Source organism: Lingula anatina, chromosome 10 (assembly GCF_051362555.1).
Source record: "Lingula anatina isolate TDL-2025a chromosome 10, LinAna3.0, whole genome shotgun sequence".
In the NCBI taxonomy this organism is placed as follows: domain Eukaryota; kingdom Metazoa; phylum Brachiopoda; class Lingulata; order Lingulida; family Lingulidae; genus Lingula; species Lingula anatina.
Window position 1 is genome coordinate 10543633 of NC_141776.1, and position 16246 is coordinate 10559878.

The 16246-nt window shown below is 36.7% G+C and overlaps 1 protein-coding gene across 1 annotated transcript in view; it reads left to right on the forward strand.

Moving 5' to 3' along the window:
* LOC106172929 (alpha-1,6-mannosylglycoprotein 6-beta-N-acetylglucosaminyltransferase A) overlaps positions 1-16246 on the forward strand; it is a 379609-nt gene that overhangs the window by 175443 nt on the left and 187920 nt on the right. The window lies entirely within an intron of this gene.

A 16246-nucleotide genomic window follows, 5' to 3' on the forward strand; every position in this document is an offset into this window, starting at 1 on the left:
CATAATATATCCGAGAAAACCGAAAATTACGTTGAAAACATTGGCAAATTCCAAGGCTTAAAATAGTTAAACGTTAATAATTTTGACAAATCTGGTCATATGTTTGTGAAATTTGTACAAATGATGCCTAATATCAATAAAAATCTGAAATAAGCTTATCACTTCACTGTTTCTAATTTAAGTGTATTTTAATAGCAATTGATTCCAGAAGAGTGAGAATTTATGAAAACAAATATTTCAATATTCCAATAAATCATTTTATCTTAAATAAAACATCAGATGTGATGACTTGTGTTTGTTTGTGTAGGAAGTGGCAAATTACCTATTATTGTCTTCTGAAAAGCAACATATACCCAATCAAGACTTCTCCTTACTACCAATATCAGATGCAGATTCCTCCTTACAGTGGCTTTCTGGAATCAGGCTGTTAAAACACCATTTCACCATGGCCTAGATCTTCCCATATATCATGTAATTGTACACATGGATGAGACATAGCACTGCTCTTGATGTTGTCTTTCACTGCCCGTTTTTTTTCTACACGCATTAACCATGAATAGACAGATAGAGTCCGTCAACCAACAAGCCACCAGGCCGCAAGGAAAGTTTTACCTGGAGAAAGGGCAAAGTCCATGGCTTAAAATAGTTAAACGTTAATAATTTTGACAAATCTGGTCATATGTTTGTGAAATTTGTACAAATGATGCCTAATAACAATAAAAATCTGAAATAAGTTGATCACTTCACTGTTTCTAATTTAAGTGTATTTTATTACCAATTGATTTTGGAAGAGTGAGAATTAATCAAAAGCAAATATTTCAATATTCCAATAAATCATTTTATCTCAAATAAAACATCAGATGTGATGACTTGTGTTTGTTTGTGTAGGAAGTGGCAAATTACCTATTATTGTCTTCTGAAAAGCAACATATACCCAATCAAGACTTCTCCTTACTACCAATACCAGATGCAGATTCCTCCTTACAGTGGGTTTCTGGAATCAGGCTGTTAGAACACCACTTCACCATGTCCTAGATCTTCCCACATATCATGTATTGTACACATGGATGAGACATGGCACTGCTCTTTTGATGTTGTCTTTCACTGCCCATTTTTTTTTCTATACACATTAGCCATGAATAGACAGATAGAGTCCGTCAACCAACAAGCCACCAGGCTGCAAGGAAAGGTTTACCTGGAAAAAGGGCAAAGTCCATGGCGTAAAATAGTTAAACGTTAATAATTTTAACAAATATAGTCCATAAAAAATCTGTAAAAATCTGAGATAAAATTATCAGCTGACTGTGTGTAATCAAAGTGATTTTTCAGACAATATATTCCATTTTAGATTGGCACTCTTAACTCAATTTTAAAGGACATCTGCTGTAATGTTGCATCTTTAGTTGGCCCAGCATGCTTCAAAATGAGGCACAACACCATACTCAATGCGGGAATGGTGCAGTCCAGATGCAACACTGTAATGTGTTGTTATACTTGTATGGCTACATATGAATGAATTCCTAAAATTAGAATGAGCTAGATATAAACACAAGTTTTATCTTCCGAAAGGTCGTTTTATCCAGAATGTTATACTTTTGAAATTTTTAGATTATTTCTAAAATTAAAGGAAATATCATTTTTTTTTTTTTTTAATATGGATATTAGGGCAAAAGTGTCCTCTCATTTTTGTTAGAAAGCTGTGATCACTGAGCGCTTTTGTGCCAACTAAAAACATACTTCGCCTTGATCAATTTTCATGGGGTTTGCTGCATAAGATCACAAATGTTCTATACTTTCACAAAGTATTAACATTTAGGCGTAGAAAATATTTGTACAGGTTGTTAAACGAGGCGCCTCAGTGGTCGCTGGTCACAGACGGGCTCGTGCTTCTGCAGGGCATGATTGACTGTGGCACCTCTAGAGCATTCTGATATACCTGCCAACAGAATTGCTACAACAAAGTCCTCATCCTTCTGTCATCAAGAATGTCTTTGTATGCATTAAAAGGGATGCAGGGGTCGTGGAATGTCCTACAGCTTCAGATCAAACTTTAATGGGTACTCGTAAATATATCTTGTCCTTGGTATAACGTTATTTCTTAACGTGTAATGTATCACCGCTCCGCCGAACTATGTAGGTCAAAGAAAACCCGCAGTGAATACTCGGTCACATCTCGGTACATCCGGTCACATTTCAGCGCGCTGCAGTTTCACTCTGCGTCCCAAGTTATTATATCTTTTGATTTTTCGTTTAGATATTGATTGATTATATAAATTTAACATAAAAAGGTAATTATATTATTATTGTTATTACTATTTATTATTTTTATTTATTATTTTATTTATTTTTTTATTTATTATTTGTTTCAACTTTTGCTGGATCTCAGCACTGCTAACACAACGCTCAATTTCAAGTTACCAGTTATAATGGAGTATTTCAGGACTTTCACATTTAGAGTAATTACCTTTAAAAATATACTACACGCACTTGAAAATACCCTTTACCTAAATATCCTGCAAAGCTACGAGTACATGCAGGCATACTTAACATTTAGGCCTATAGACTGTGCTAAAGACTGCACTAAACTGCCCCAGAACTTAGAACTTCTAAGAAAGAAGACTATGAGATTTTGTCCTCAATGATTCCAAGCATATTTTTCACAGTGCCTGGTAACGCAGGTCTTTCAAATGTTTTTAATGCAGTTTTGTCGTGTTTCGTGTAAAACACATGACTGTTCCCAATCAACATTATCTTCTATCTAAACATGAGGGTCCCGCTTGGAAGGTGGGTGGGTGGGTGGGGGGGGGGGGGGTGATCACAGTTCACGGCCGCGGGAAATAAAATCATTGAATCACAAATCAAATAAATTAATTTTAAAACTTCATTCATATCTCAATGAAAATGCGAGTCCGACGAGCTGAAAATAACTATCACCGAGTACGAAGACTTCGTTTCACTAGGGACGAGGGAAAAAACCCGCATGAATTCACGAGTCACGGGAATGGGGTGCTTTGAGGATGACGCTTATTAATAAAAACGTTTCGAGCATCTCGTGGGAATGACAAGTGGCTTTTACGGAAATACCCAATGGGACCTGCAATCATTGTTTTTAAATAAAATGAAGATTTTATTAATGGCTAAAATATATCATAGACATCAAACAACTAAAATTAATGATTTGCAGCAAAAAGACGCCACGAAGGATTTGGCAGTTTTTAAAAGCCAGGCGATATGCAAAAGTAGCTGCAAGTTATTTATTGCCTTATTTAAGATATTTTTTGAGATGTTTGTTTCTAATGGAAAATAAGCTAATAGGCGAAAGTGAGATGGTGTTACGAGCGACAGTAACGAAGGTTTAAAACAGTCCGCATTTTCAAAATATGATTAGCACAGGTGCTGAGCTAACTTATGCAACGATTTTCGTGTGCATCGAAAGATTCAAGAGAGAGCAAGAGAGACAAAGTATTGTTATTATTATTAATCTACCCAAAGTACCTCTGTGTTGGAAGTTTGACTCCCTTGAGGACTCAGATGATAGCTGTCGTCAATACTAATTTTACATAACGTATCAAACGCGGTCGTCCTTTGCGTTCAAATCATAAACAAGAATCTTTCTTTAAAAATTACTAAAGACATCTTTAGATTTTATCTCTGAATATTCGGTTAAAAATTTGTCTGTGACTCTGGTAGAGTGTAGTATCTCTCTCTCTCTCCGGCTCTCCCCCCTCTCTCTCTCTCTCCGGCTCTTCCCCCTCCCCCTCTCTCTCTCTTTGCGGTTTTCTCTGGCCTCATTCACAACCAGTCAGTCCTCGGACCAGAATCAGAAAACAGACCTCTTTTATGATAATTAACTGTTATGACTGATAAATAAAACTACATATTTTTCATTCGACCGCCTCTTCCGTATCTTTACGTAAAAAAAATTACACTAAAAACACATATATACAGGTTAACTATGACCAAAATAAGAAAAAACAAGCAGACTACTGGGATACGTGACGTGTGCTACAAAAGGGACGGGAAGTTAAAAGTGCGCGATAATAGTTAAAGTCTTGAAGATTCCGTAACAATAAAACAAGAATAATATTCGTTGAGATATCCATTAAGTCCTTCTTAAAAGTCTTTGATATTTAAATGACCTTCTGCTCGACAATCCTTCTTTGTCTTGTGTCGCATATATGTCCTTTTAAAATGGTGACTGTTTATGATGCGGTGGTGCTTTAAGTTTCGAACAGGACGTAAGACAGTTTTTCTATCGTTTATCGCATAGCTATCAATTATCTACGCTTGTATTTTTATTACAGATACAAGCAAGGCAAGCAAAAAGTATCTGGCAATGAATCGCAAACTGCTGCTGTTGCAACTCCGACATAAAGTAGATATTGCAAACATATATCGGCACATGAACCAATAAGATATCGGACAACTTTCATGGAAAATAAACTGAACTTTAATTAAATCTGGAGATTATTTTGTTTATTATCATTTCGAATATAGGGGAGACCGGGGCTAGTTGGACCCCGGAGTATGTTGGCCCCTGTCATTTTATGAAAAAGTAACTACAAAGGGAAAAAAAAAAATTGGCCACATACTCTTGTAAAGTGACCGTAGCCTACAATGCTAAGGAAGTGTCGGGCGTTAAAGAGTTTTTTTATTAAGCGATGAGTCCAAATAAACGATTTTTGCACCTAAAAGTAATTTTGTTTAAGAGATTTAAAAATCTATTTTCATAGGCATTTATGTATAGGGCAACAATGGTCTCTAGCTCTGTTGCGCGCAAAACATTGTGGGTAATATGAGGGTCCAACTTGCCCCGAGTCAAGGGGGCCAACTAGCCCCGGGTGCAAATTTTTTATTTTTAAAAAAAATTTGCACCCGGGGCTAGTTGGCCCCCTTGACTCGGGGCAAGTTGGACCCTCATATTACCCACAATGTTTTGCGCGCAACAGAGCTAGAGACCATTGTTAAATAATTACCAGTTTAAAACTGAATATGTTAGTTTATTTTAAAACGAAAATTTATTATTCGTTTTCATAGAAGTTCTCTACTTCTATGATTAAAACAAAACAAGTTTTATTCATAGATATGTTGGTTATTGCAACATATAGAGCGTGACGTGCGGAAACCTCAATAAATCTGCCTCATTTGAACTATTTGTTCATCAAAGACTCTCGGCACGTTCATCTTCATCATCATCAGTCGCAAGTTTTAACAGTGCATATCCGTATATACATGTAGGAGTGTTAACGTAGGAAATATCGTGCTAGACAACGGATTCAAGGCATTCTTGTAAGCAGTATTTATCAAAAATGAAATCTGAACGACAAATACAGCTTCAAGCAAATGAATATAAAACATACAAACCCATGATTTTGAAGCCAAACTGACGCGTTGTAATTGATTTTTTTTAATGATATCGGTACCTTGTCAAGACATGGCAGGAATAGGCCTACGTGAAAACGACATGCACCCTCCCTACACATACACTAGACACACATACATACGCGCTCACACACACACACGCCGCACACACAGACAGGGAGAGAGAAATAGGGAGAGGGAGAGAGAGGGAAGGGGAGGGGGTGGCCAAATCCAATGCTTGAAGTACGTCGGTTCACTGTGTGTTCTAGCTAAATCATCATAAAAAACGAATCAGATCAAAATTATAATAAAGTACGGAATGTGCAGACCAGGGCTCCGTATCTCGAAAGGTTCGCTATGTTGCGCACGTGCGCAAGTGTCTCGATTCCATGGCCCCGTATCTCGAAATAGAATCGGTTATGGAATCGAGACACTAACGCTCGTGCGCAACATAGCGAACCTTTCGAGATACGAAGCCCAGCATAATCAACAACTGTGGCCTTGGTTACAAAACTGCGCTTCCCCGTCGCCAACGCTCTCAATTCAGGTCTATCATTTAAAATAAAATGTTTTATTGTATAAAATATAACATGCATAAATCCATAGACTTCGGTCGAATAATCAAGCTGTGTGTAATACTGTGCTTGAACCCAAAAATTATGTTATAGAATGAATTCGCCCCCCCTCCCCCGCCCCGCTTTCTACCATACAAACTCAGCATGTAGGAGTGCGAAAGCCATTTGAAAGTAGGTCAAAAGCTCGCGGATAGCATGTGCCATGGAAGGGTTCTGAGGGGAGATAGGTTATCTCTATTTGCGTTTTTCTATTCTGCCAATTTTGAGTGGAAATATCAACATCTTTCATTGAAATTGGTCAATATAAGTTCAAATAATTCAATTTTCTTTCCTTTACCAAGTTATTCACCAGATGTTATAAATACAACATTTTCCTAGAAAACCTTTACCCCCTTTTGTGAATCCAATGTGCTATCAGCAGAGCACCTGCGTCTGACACCACGCTGGATGCTCCGCGCTCCCCGGGAGCTGAACAGTTAACGCGGTCCGCAAATTTTAAGGGAGAGTCAGATGAAATAGAGAAGGACCGAGGCATCTATAGAGTCCTACATGGTGAAGCTGAAGATGTGGGCTAGTGTTAATCCCTTTTTAAAACTTTGCAATATAATTTGCTTTCAGTAACCCCATGCAACCAAAACATTTTGCTAGCACCTTGATACCTCCTTCACCACTGTCTCCCCCCTAAAACGGTCTACACTAAAAAATCAATAATCGTATGGCAATTTTATACAGGCAATTGACCTACTTTTATACCCATGCAGCTAACATCGAGTTTTATGGGTGTAGAGTGAAAACGTGATACACGTCTGTGATATAAAAGTTATTTCTAATTACATAATTTACAAACAGTCCATGTGGATCAAAAGTGTCTCGATTTGTGAGCGAAACGGATCATTACTTTTTGAAAATAATGAAAAAATTGGAGAAAAGCCAAAAAAAAAAAAATTAATTTTTTCTCTTATATGCAAATTAAGTCCCCTGAAGTAATATATGACTGGCCGGAAGAGATGTTCAAATCAAAGATTTGTAATGATAATGATCTTGATGGCCTTGATGATCTTAATGGTGATTTAAAAAAATCTTAGCAAAGTTTTCCGTTGTCATCTGGTGTGAAAGAAATTTTCTGCTCTAACACAATCATTCCACAAGTGAAGAATACATAGTAAACGCGTTTCAGAGTTGTGCTGCAGATGACACTTTTGGGTGAAAATCGCATGCCTAGGATATTAGGTTATAATTATGATATATAGGAATAAATGCGTGTCTAAGGTTTCCATTAAAATTTTGACTGCATTTCTATTTATGTGTTCGACAAGGGTGAATTTTATTGGGATATTTTCTCTCTTTCTCCATCTCTCCCTTTTTTAAGCGAAAATTAGGCATAACAGTCAAAATATTCAGAAGTAAAATTATTTCAAAGTTTACAATCTTCTTGGACACTACAATTCTTCGTCGTGGTGGTTCACGGGGAAATTTTTAAGACAAATTGTAATTGTATAAATTGATAATCATCCGATTACGCGCTTCTGTGAAAAATGCTTTATCAATGTATCCTGCTTTTTTGCAATTTCCACTGAAATTGAAATCTACCTTTTCCACCTCAAAAATACAAGCTTTTATACGGTTTCATGATGTCCATAGCTGTTACTTTGTTGGTGGTATAAAATACCTTGGGTATCGCCCCTAAAATGTATACAAAGCGTCTTAGAAATTGATTTATTCTATTTTCAATAAAAAAAGATGTTCCTGCTTAAAGTTCTTTATGTATCTTATGTAGAAAGTGAAAACAAGTATATAAATAATTTTTATTTATTTATTTTTATTTATTTTTTTATGTTTTGACAACCAGACAGAATTCGCTGGTTAAATAAGCCGCCACTTAGTACAAAGGGAAAGGGTTAAATTCCAATTTAAAAAAAAATCTTACTTTGTTACATGTTTAGGCCGACAAAATGAGTGATTTTCGTAGATACTTTGGAATAACTAAATACAAAAGAACAGAACAAACTTTGTTATATATCAATCGGAGGTTTTTCTAATTATGCATGGAAATATATGGAAATGATCAACAATAAATGTAAAACAATAACAATAGAAGTAATCTTAACTCAGCACTGACAGATTGACATACATATCATCCTCAACTAGAAAAGCACTCCGAGAGCGCAGACCTCCGCTAAGGCAGCAATGTTTTTATTATTATTGATTATTGATTGATTGATTATTGATCCGGATCACCACCAAAAACTAATCATTTGTTCCTTGGCCCACTTCTGACGGTTCCTGAAAATTTCATCAAAATCGGTCCATAACTTTTTGAGTTATGTTGATGACAGACAGACAAACAAACAGGGATGAAAACATAACCTCCTTGGCGGAGGTAATTATCTTTGTCCTACTGCTTGCCTCACCAAGCACAATTCTATGACTACAGCGTTGCAATCAGGGCCAGACTGCAGGTTATTGCCTCCTAGTCAACCTTTGGTCTTGGTTAGTGAGACTTCTTCTGTTATCTTTTAACAAAATGCTTAAATATCTTTTCAAAACATATTGATAAAAAGACCACGTAAGACTGATACCCATTGTTACAAACAAAAACTGCAATTTTTTTGGTAAGCCTAAAAACGTGTATCAGCCACGCACGCTTTTTGGCCTTCATTAAAAAACTTTCTCCAGATGTTTGAAAAATTTATTAAGAAGGACCCTCTGCGGGGACCTTTGAACCTGCTTTATAACACTAAGACATTTTTGATTATTCATGTTAATGCTTAATTAACTGAAGTAGACTACCTCGTGTACTTTATCTATTCCATATAGCACAAATCAGGGAGGTACGTCACGTGTGATGTTTTAGAGTGCGACGCACGGGAAGATGTCACATACATGCACACTTTAATGATAATAATATTCATTTATCCATTCGTTTATTTATTGATTTAGATGTGCATTCCACTGTGATACATTACCATGCACTCTAAGGGTATATAATATAAAATTTCTAAAAATTACATTAGTAAAATCATACAAACTTAGTTAAAAGTTGTAAGCTATCTCTAAGTTTTTAGAGAGAGTTTCAGTTTTTTTAATATGAAAAAGGCACATAATTGCATTATTTTGGGTCATAAAATAAAATCTTTGCTGACAAGTTCTGCGATTTTATGTTTTACTGACTCTTACACGAAAGGGCAAAACATAACGAATAACAAACACAGTCATATATAAATATATTTCTACTTTAAAACAGTTATAAAATAAATAAAAAGGGGATCCATCATCAAACCAGATCTAAAGTTCATCTTTAGTTAGGTCGGTCACTGTCCACGACAAGGTAAATCAACGGTGGATCCAGGTACATGAGACACGGCAGGCCACGTGCCTAACCCTTAGCTTTAGAGCCTCCTCCACCTCCCTCCCAGAATACAAGTGAAATCAGGCGGAGTTAAGCAGTTTTTACATCCCTGTGTTCTATATAAATATCATAATATGAATATAGTGTGTGAAATTACCTTCGTCTCATATTTCAATGTTTGCCGAATCAAGGAAGTATAATGTGCACTGTAGATACTCAGTGACAAATATGTTGTCCCCCCTTCGCCAAATCCTGTCCCAGTCAGTACTTTACTCATGTATTTACTAAAAGTTTTATGATATGCTTAAATTGGCATCTTTGTTTATTTATATTTTAAAAGGGGTTTTATAGATGATTGCACTGACTTGCTGGTGTCGAACTAGAGCCATTACCTTTTATTAGTGGAAGTTGCCTCTCGATCATTACAAAGATTTCGCTCATAGGTGACACGTGTACTTATGTACTTATGTGGTTTTCAAGTGTGTTGAGAATAAATTCTAATTCATTTTACAAAGTGTGTTGAGAATAAATTCTAATTCATTTTACGAAGTGCGTTGAGAATAAATTCTATTTGTAATTCATTTTACGAAATTCTGATAGAAAAATGATAGGAAAAATGTCGGCTGCCTGGGTGTCGTGACTGGCCCATTGCTGTATTGATGGAGGTCCCTTTGATGGTGGTATTTTCGCTACCCGTGAAAGGTACCGTTTATTTCCCGAGAAGCGTGCATGTTATTTATCTTGATCCGTGAAGAGCCCAGTCTCGCGACTCGTGAATACGGGTTATAATTTCTTGATCATTCATGAAATGAAATCATTTTACTCGGTGTTTCGTGATTTTTAACTCGTATTTCATGCAATTTTAAAATGTGAATAAATTTGTTATAATTTAGGATTGTCATTGTCACTTTCCGACTACAGTGAAGTGTTTACTTCTGAGTGTTGAACTGCCCCCAACTAGGTCAAACTCGCTTAAATCAATATCAAAGTTCTGCTCCATGCCATTTGGACCAATGTAAAACTATATGCCGCGCTTGACAGGACTCTATTATGTAGGGCACATAGATGAAAATTTCTTGTCTCGTTTTGCTTATTATACTATTTTTTATTTCATAACTGTTTTTATGGGAATTAAGTTATACACACGAATTTGTTATTTCCTTAAGAAACTGGATTATACATGTATTTGGAGTTATGTCTTGCCGTTGGACACAATAAAAAATTACAATGCAAGTAATATTACATTTTTAAGATTAATGCAAAATTTAATACTACAATTCTCTCAGAAGGATTTTCTATTTGGATCAGTAGATGAGGAAAAAAATGCGAATAGACGTGCATTAAAACCCTTTAACGATATTCTTTAGTAAAAAGAAAGGTAATAAATACGTTAAGTTTGGTCAACGGCTTATCACATCTTGCACATTTCCATCAATTCTGTGGTAGACGTCACAAACTCAGGGGTTAGTAGACCTACGGCGTATGCGTCTCGAGTTGGTAAGACTGGGTTCCCATTCCTAGATGGATCAATCTGGATCGGTCTAACTCCCTGGGGATTCTCACTAAATTGCTATCAACTTAACCGGCTTAAATGTCTGTCACGCCTACCGAATCAGCTAGGGGGTAAAGATAATTACCCCCTAACAGCTTTGCTAGGCGTGACAGACATTTAAGCCGGTTAAGTTGATAGCAACTTAGTGAGAATCCCCAGGGAGATAGATCGATCCAAATATCTGTGGGAATGGTCCCTATTAGACTGCATTCCCACAGAATTTAGATCGATCTATCACGTGGGAAGTCTCACTAGATTACTGTCAGCTTAGCCGTCTTAAATGTCTGTCCCGCCTACTAAAAGCTGTAAGGGGGTAATTAACTTCTGTGCGCACTCGGCTGACAGCAATTTAGCGTGAAACCCCAGGGAGTTAGGTCGATCCAGATGGATCGTTCTAAATCTGTGGGAATGCAGTCTAAGAAAATGATATACTCGATGTCACGTACGATACTGATGCCAGGCGTAACAGAACCTTAACAGTCAAATGTCTGGTCAGTTGACTTATACACAAAGTAAAAACTAGCGCAAATCATTCTAATAAAGCTGTGTACCACCATGGCGATAACGTACTCGAGTGAGAGAAGATATAAATACTTTATGATCTTGCATGTTCATCTGTGTGGAAAAAAGGCCGATAGATTCTTGATCTCATCAATATCTTATACACTGTAGAACTACATTACATTTTCCACGTGTGTCGTGCGTTAAAATCGTCTACTATTTCCATTTCCATTTTTTAACATCGTAGTTGTCTTACTTTTGAACTTGACCAAATGTTAGAGGCTACGGAGACTGGGATCCGTGCGAATTCGTGCAGTCACGTCAAGGAGGCTGCATGGAAAGGCAGACAGGGCAGAATGGGGGTACGTAGCCACGCACGGCTCTGATAACTGATGACTACAATAAGGGCATGAAAACCAAGTACTGTGTAATAACACGGTGGTCATGTGTATGTTGTGTCCAGTAGAACTTTCTTCGTACATTGAAACAAACAAGTATGTTTATTTTCTAGCATAGTCTTTTTGAACGGATGAAATAGTAGTTACACCTGCGAAAACTAGAAAATCGACCCCTCCCTAACTCTTAGTGGCAGAGAATTTTGTACGGTCGTCCGAAAAAAAAAACTTACGTTTATTTTCACTCCTATTTGAGATATACATGTAGAAAGAATAAAAAACATATTTTTAAAATATATAACCAAATAATATGTTTGCACGTACTTTCCAATGCCAAAGATATTTCATTCGTACAATGAATCTAAAGGGTAGAAAAGGGGGCGTCTCGATAGTCCGAAGGTTCATTGGTCCGAAGGTTCATTGGTCCGAAAAGTGGTAGCATTTTTATCGATTTTTTAATCAAGGGTTCATTGGTCCGAAGGTTCTATAGTGAACATTCGGACCAATGAACCTTCGGACTATTGAACCTTCGGACTATCGCTACGGCCCCGTAGAAAACACACGTGCCGAACAAGATGGGTGCATGTACTAGTATAACACGGTAGTGTTATACAGTTTGTCTCTGTCCTTAAATCACATTCACAATCACGAAAGAGAAACCAAAATTAGAAACAAAAGTCCCGGTTAAGTAATAAATTTAGTTAATTGAAGTTACACCCCTCTTAGATGTCAGGAATAGGAAACCGGTGACGACTCTAAAATCGCAGAAATTCCTTGGGCCTCATTTAAGTCATTTCGCTTCTTTGATCTCTTCCACCCAAAACAGTCACTACAGCTGGGAAAATTTTAGTTGAGGCCAATCCCAGGTCCAAGCGTTATGTAACCTTCCTACGCGGAGAACATATCCGTGTTCAGGGCTACTTTGAAATGTAATATAGTCCCTGCATTTACTTTTATCATACTGCCTATTAATCACGTATGTTACATTTAGTTCCTTTATTATTCCTATAAATTACGCACATTTAGTAATAGTTATTGGGCACGCAAGACTTAGAACGAGAGTTAGTTAGTGAGACAGAGAGAACCCGGGAGATCGTCGTGACAGTTCCTGCCTGCATGCCAGTTTGTAGCCCGTCGGTGAATAAAGATCTACATGAGCTACAATTGAAGTCGTTCCGTGTTTTCAAGCTGCTACTCGCTAAGAACTAAGTAACCACCCGGGTTACACTAGCATTATTATTCCCACCATATTCTTTTCTCCATAGCTCATGAAGAAGTTTTCACATTTTATACAATTTGTTTACATATTTAGCTCTACTCTATGTATAATTTATAAAACGGTCACAGAGAAGAAACCACAATATATTTCAGAACTCAATGAACTAATCAGCGGGGACGCATATTACTACGACTTTATGTTGAACGGGCTTTTATGATATTTGCACTAAAGCTCTGGAATAATTTACCTACTGATTTTACAAGAACCGTATATGACTAAGAAAGTTTTAACAAGTTTATTGTAATTAATAAAGCGAAGTATTGTTGTTTTCGATCTTTTATCCTTTTGGTCATTCTGAATTACCATTTGTTACTCTCAGACTTATGACTTTAACATAAAAAACTATATGATCAACATACCTATCGGAAGTATATATGTATTGAGACGTTTTTCTATAGCCTTTTTCTAAAAATGTAAGCCCTACCTTATATAAGGTAGGGCTTACATTTTTCCAGCTCTATAGAAAAACGTTTTCTACTTACTGAGGGTTATATGGCGTTGTGATAGACAGGTATCAATCAAACACATACAGTTTAATTCAATCTTGATGAAAGCTGTCTCAAAAGCACACTACTGTAATTGGCGGTTTTATAAACAACCGTCAATCACAATCATTACGCTGTTGTTAACCATAGTCGTCAACACGTAAAATTCCAGCTTCCTATATCCTTTGATTGACATGGTGTCAATCAAATCCATTCAGTTTTGATAGCTGCTGTCAAGTAATAACAGCTTGATTGACGGTTTATATAAACAAACGTCAATCATCGCGCATATGATTACTATAGCGGAGAAACAGAGAGTACGCCGAAAAGACAGAGCGCTATCTCAACAAGTCTGTATATAGTTTAAGTTTAGACAATTAAAGGTAATATGTTTCCCTAAGAGAATACATACAGCTATAGACATACAACCCCCGTTTCTTCTCGTAATGTATAATATAACATGTTAGATTATAAATTAAAATACTTTGTTATAGGACGAGTTTAGACAGAAAAATAGTTTAAAATCAAAGGGTCTAGTACAGAAGCAGTAGTATTGCCCACTGAGATAATATAAAGGGATGATTGGGATCTGTTTAAGTAGTTTGAACTAATTATTAGTTATTGAACCAGCGCTAGACGTCCTCACACTCTTCCCTGTGCTGCGTTTATTCGATACCTGCTTGCTGTTGTCGTCTCTAATGCCCATCTTTTTAGGTAACCAAAAGGTACACGAGTAGGTTGTTATGACGTGCAAACATTTTATTAATCATTCCTTTCAAAGTTTTTCTAAATAACGACCCCTGTCTTAAACTACCAAGTACGTCAGTTTTTAAGCGCAGTTTTAATGTCTAGTATTGTTATATTAAATGCATAGTCTTTTTTTTTTTGTGCTCTCCTTCTGTCGCTGGGCTGTCCGTTTCCCGGTCGCCTGTGAACGAATCTTCATGGAGAGCACAGTCAGCCCGCGAAATAATGTGAATTATAAATATATGATTTTTTAAACAAAAGGATTAAATTATTTTTCATGGTTACAGTTTTAATATCCGGGTGCCTTCTGTGTGAAGTGTTATGTTAGAGATACGACGTATGTTATATTTATAAGTGAATATATTTTATATTCCCTCGGTTGCTTATTGCACGTCAAGTGAAAGTAATCAAGACTGCGGGCCAGACGAATGCAGACCCTTTTAGTGTAAGTTATCATCTCTCTCTACTTGTACAAGTTTTCTCATAGTAAACTTAACCTATGTCATCAGATACGATATCGATATCCCCGGGCAGTACTTGTAGACGTTTTAACCGGCAAAACTTATGGATTTCTCATATATCAATTATAATATATCGGGTTTTTAGTATCTTTTTCTTGTTACCCCATTAAAACGGGTTCTGGCGTTTGTCTATACTTGTTTTCGTTTTCAAGATTGTATTGATCTATGTAGAGCTGATATATAACTGGTTTAAAAGCAATGTATCGGCCGATTCATGTGTGGTGCCATTTTTCAACGAGAGCCGATATTGAGATTTAAGAAATTATCAATAAACATCCCCAAATTCGAGCAGACAATAGCCGGTTAAATGAACATATATATATACAGTTCACAGTAGTGTTGATGTCAACTTTGATAAAAGAATATTAAAAGCACCCCGGGTGCGTTTTTGTGTGTCACAAATACATGTGTTTTGCCGTATTGCAACAAGAACCGATATTGAGGGTAACAAAATATTAATAAGCATCCCCAAATTCGAGAAGACGTTAGCCGGTAAAATGAACATATATATACAGTTCACAAAAGTGTTAATGTCAACTTTAATAAAGGATTTTAAAAGCACCCCGGGTGCGTTTTTGTGTGTCACAAATGCGTGTGTGGTGCCATATTGCACCGAGAGCCGATACTGAGAGTAAAAAAATATTAATTATCATCCCAAAAATCGCGCATATTTTAGCAAGTAGCATGAATTTATACATAAGGTATACAGCAGTGTTGATGTCATATTTATTTAAAAGGTGCATAAAAAATACCAGCCTAAAAGAAATGTCAGCGAGCCTAAGAAATCGGAGAGAAATTGCGTCATTTGAATTCAAGACACGATTGAAGGTTTCTTTACTGCCGCATCTCAGGCTAATTTGTCACACTGAGAGAAATTTTCGACACTAGAAACATTTTCCTATCGAATCATAGCTAAAACAAGTATACTACACTACAATTATACAATTTTGAATGCTCATTTTACGGCAACAAACAAGATTGCCTTTACCACATAGGGGATTTTGCTCCATGAACAAACATGTCAAATTCTCACATAGCTTCCAAATTGATAGAATAAATTGTACTTATACTTAATCTCTATAAGTTTATTGTCTCATCTACCCGAAGGATTGCCTCACGTTATCGCGAACTACCTGCCCAAATGACACAAAAATTCATCGACATGCTCGCTACCTGAACGGGAGGTCACGTGATCCGAACGCACATGGTTTCATGAAGAGCTCGCGCTAAGCCGATTATCCTTTGATCTTAATCCACGTTTCACGTCCTTTCGTTATTATGTCCAAGGTGCACAGATAAGAAACTGGACATCAATAACCTTTTTTTCGGACATTTTTTCTGGGGAACAGATATCTGATATACATCATCCCGGACCTCGGACGGTTACATCAGCAGCAGGGCAGGGTTGATGTTTTTTCAAAAGTAAATTGGTAAAGTTTGCAAGTTGACCTGTCCGTCACCAGTCTAACTCAAAAAGCTAT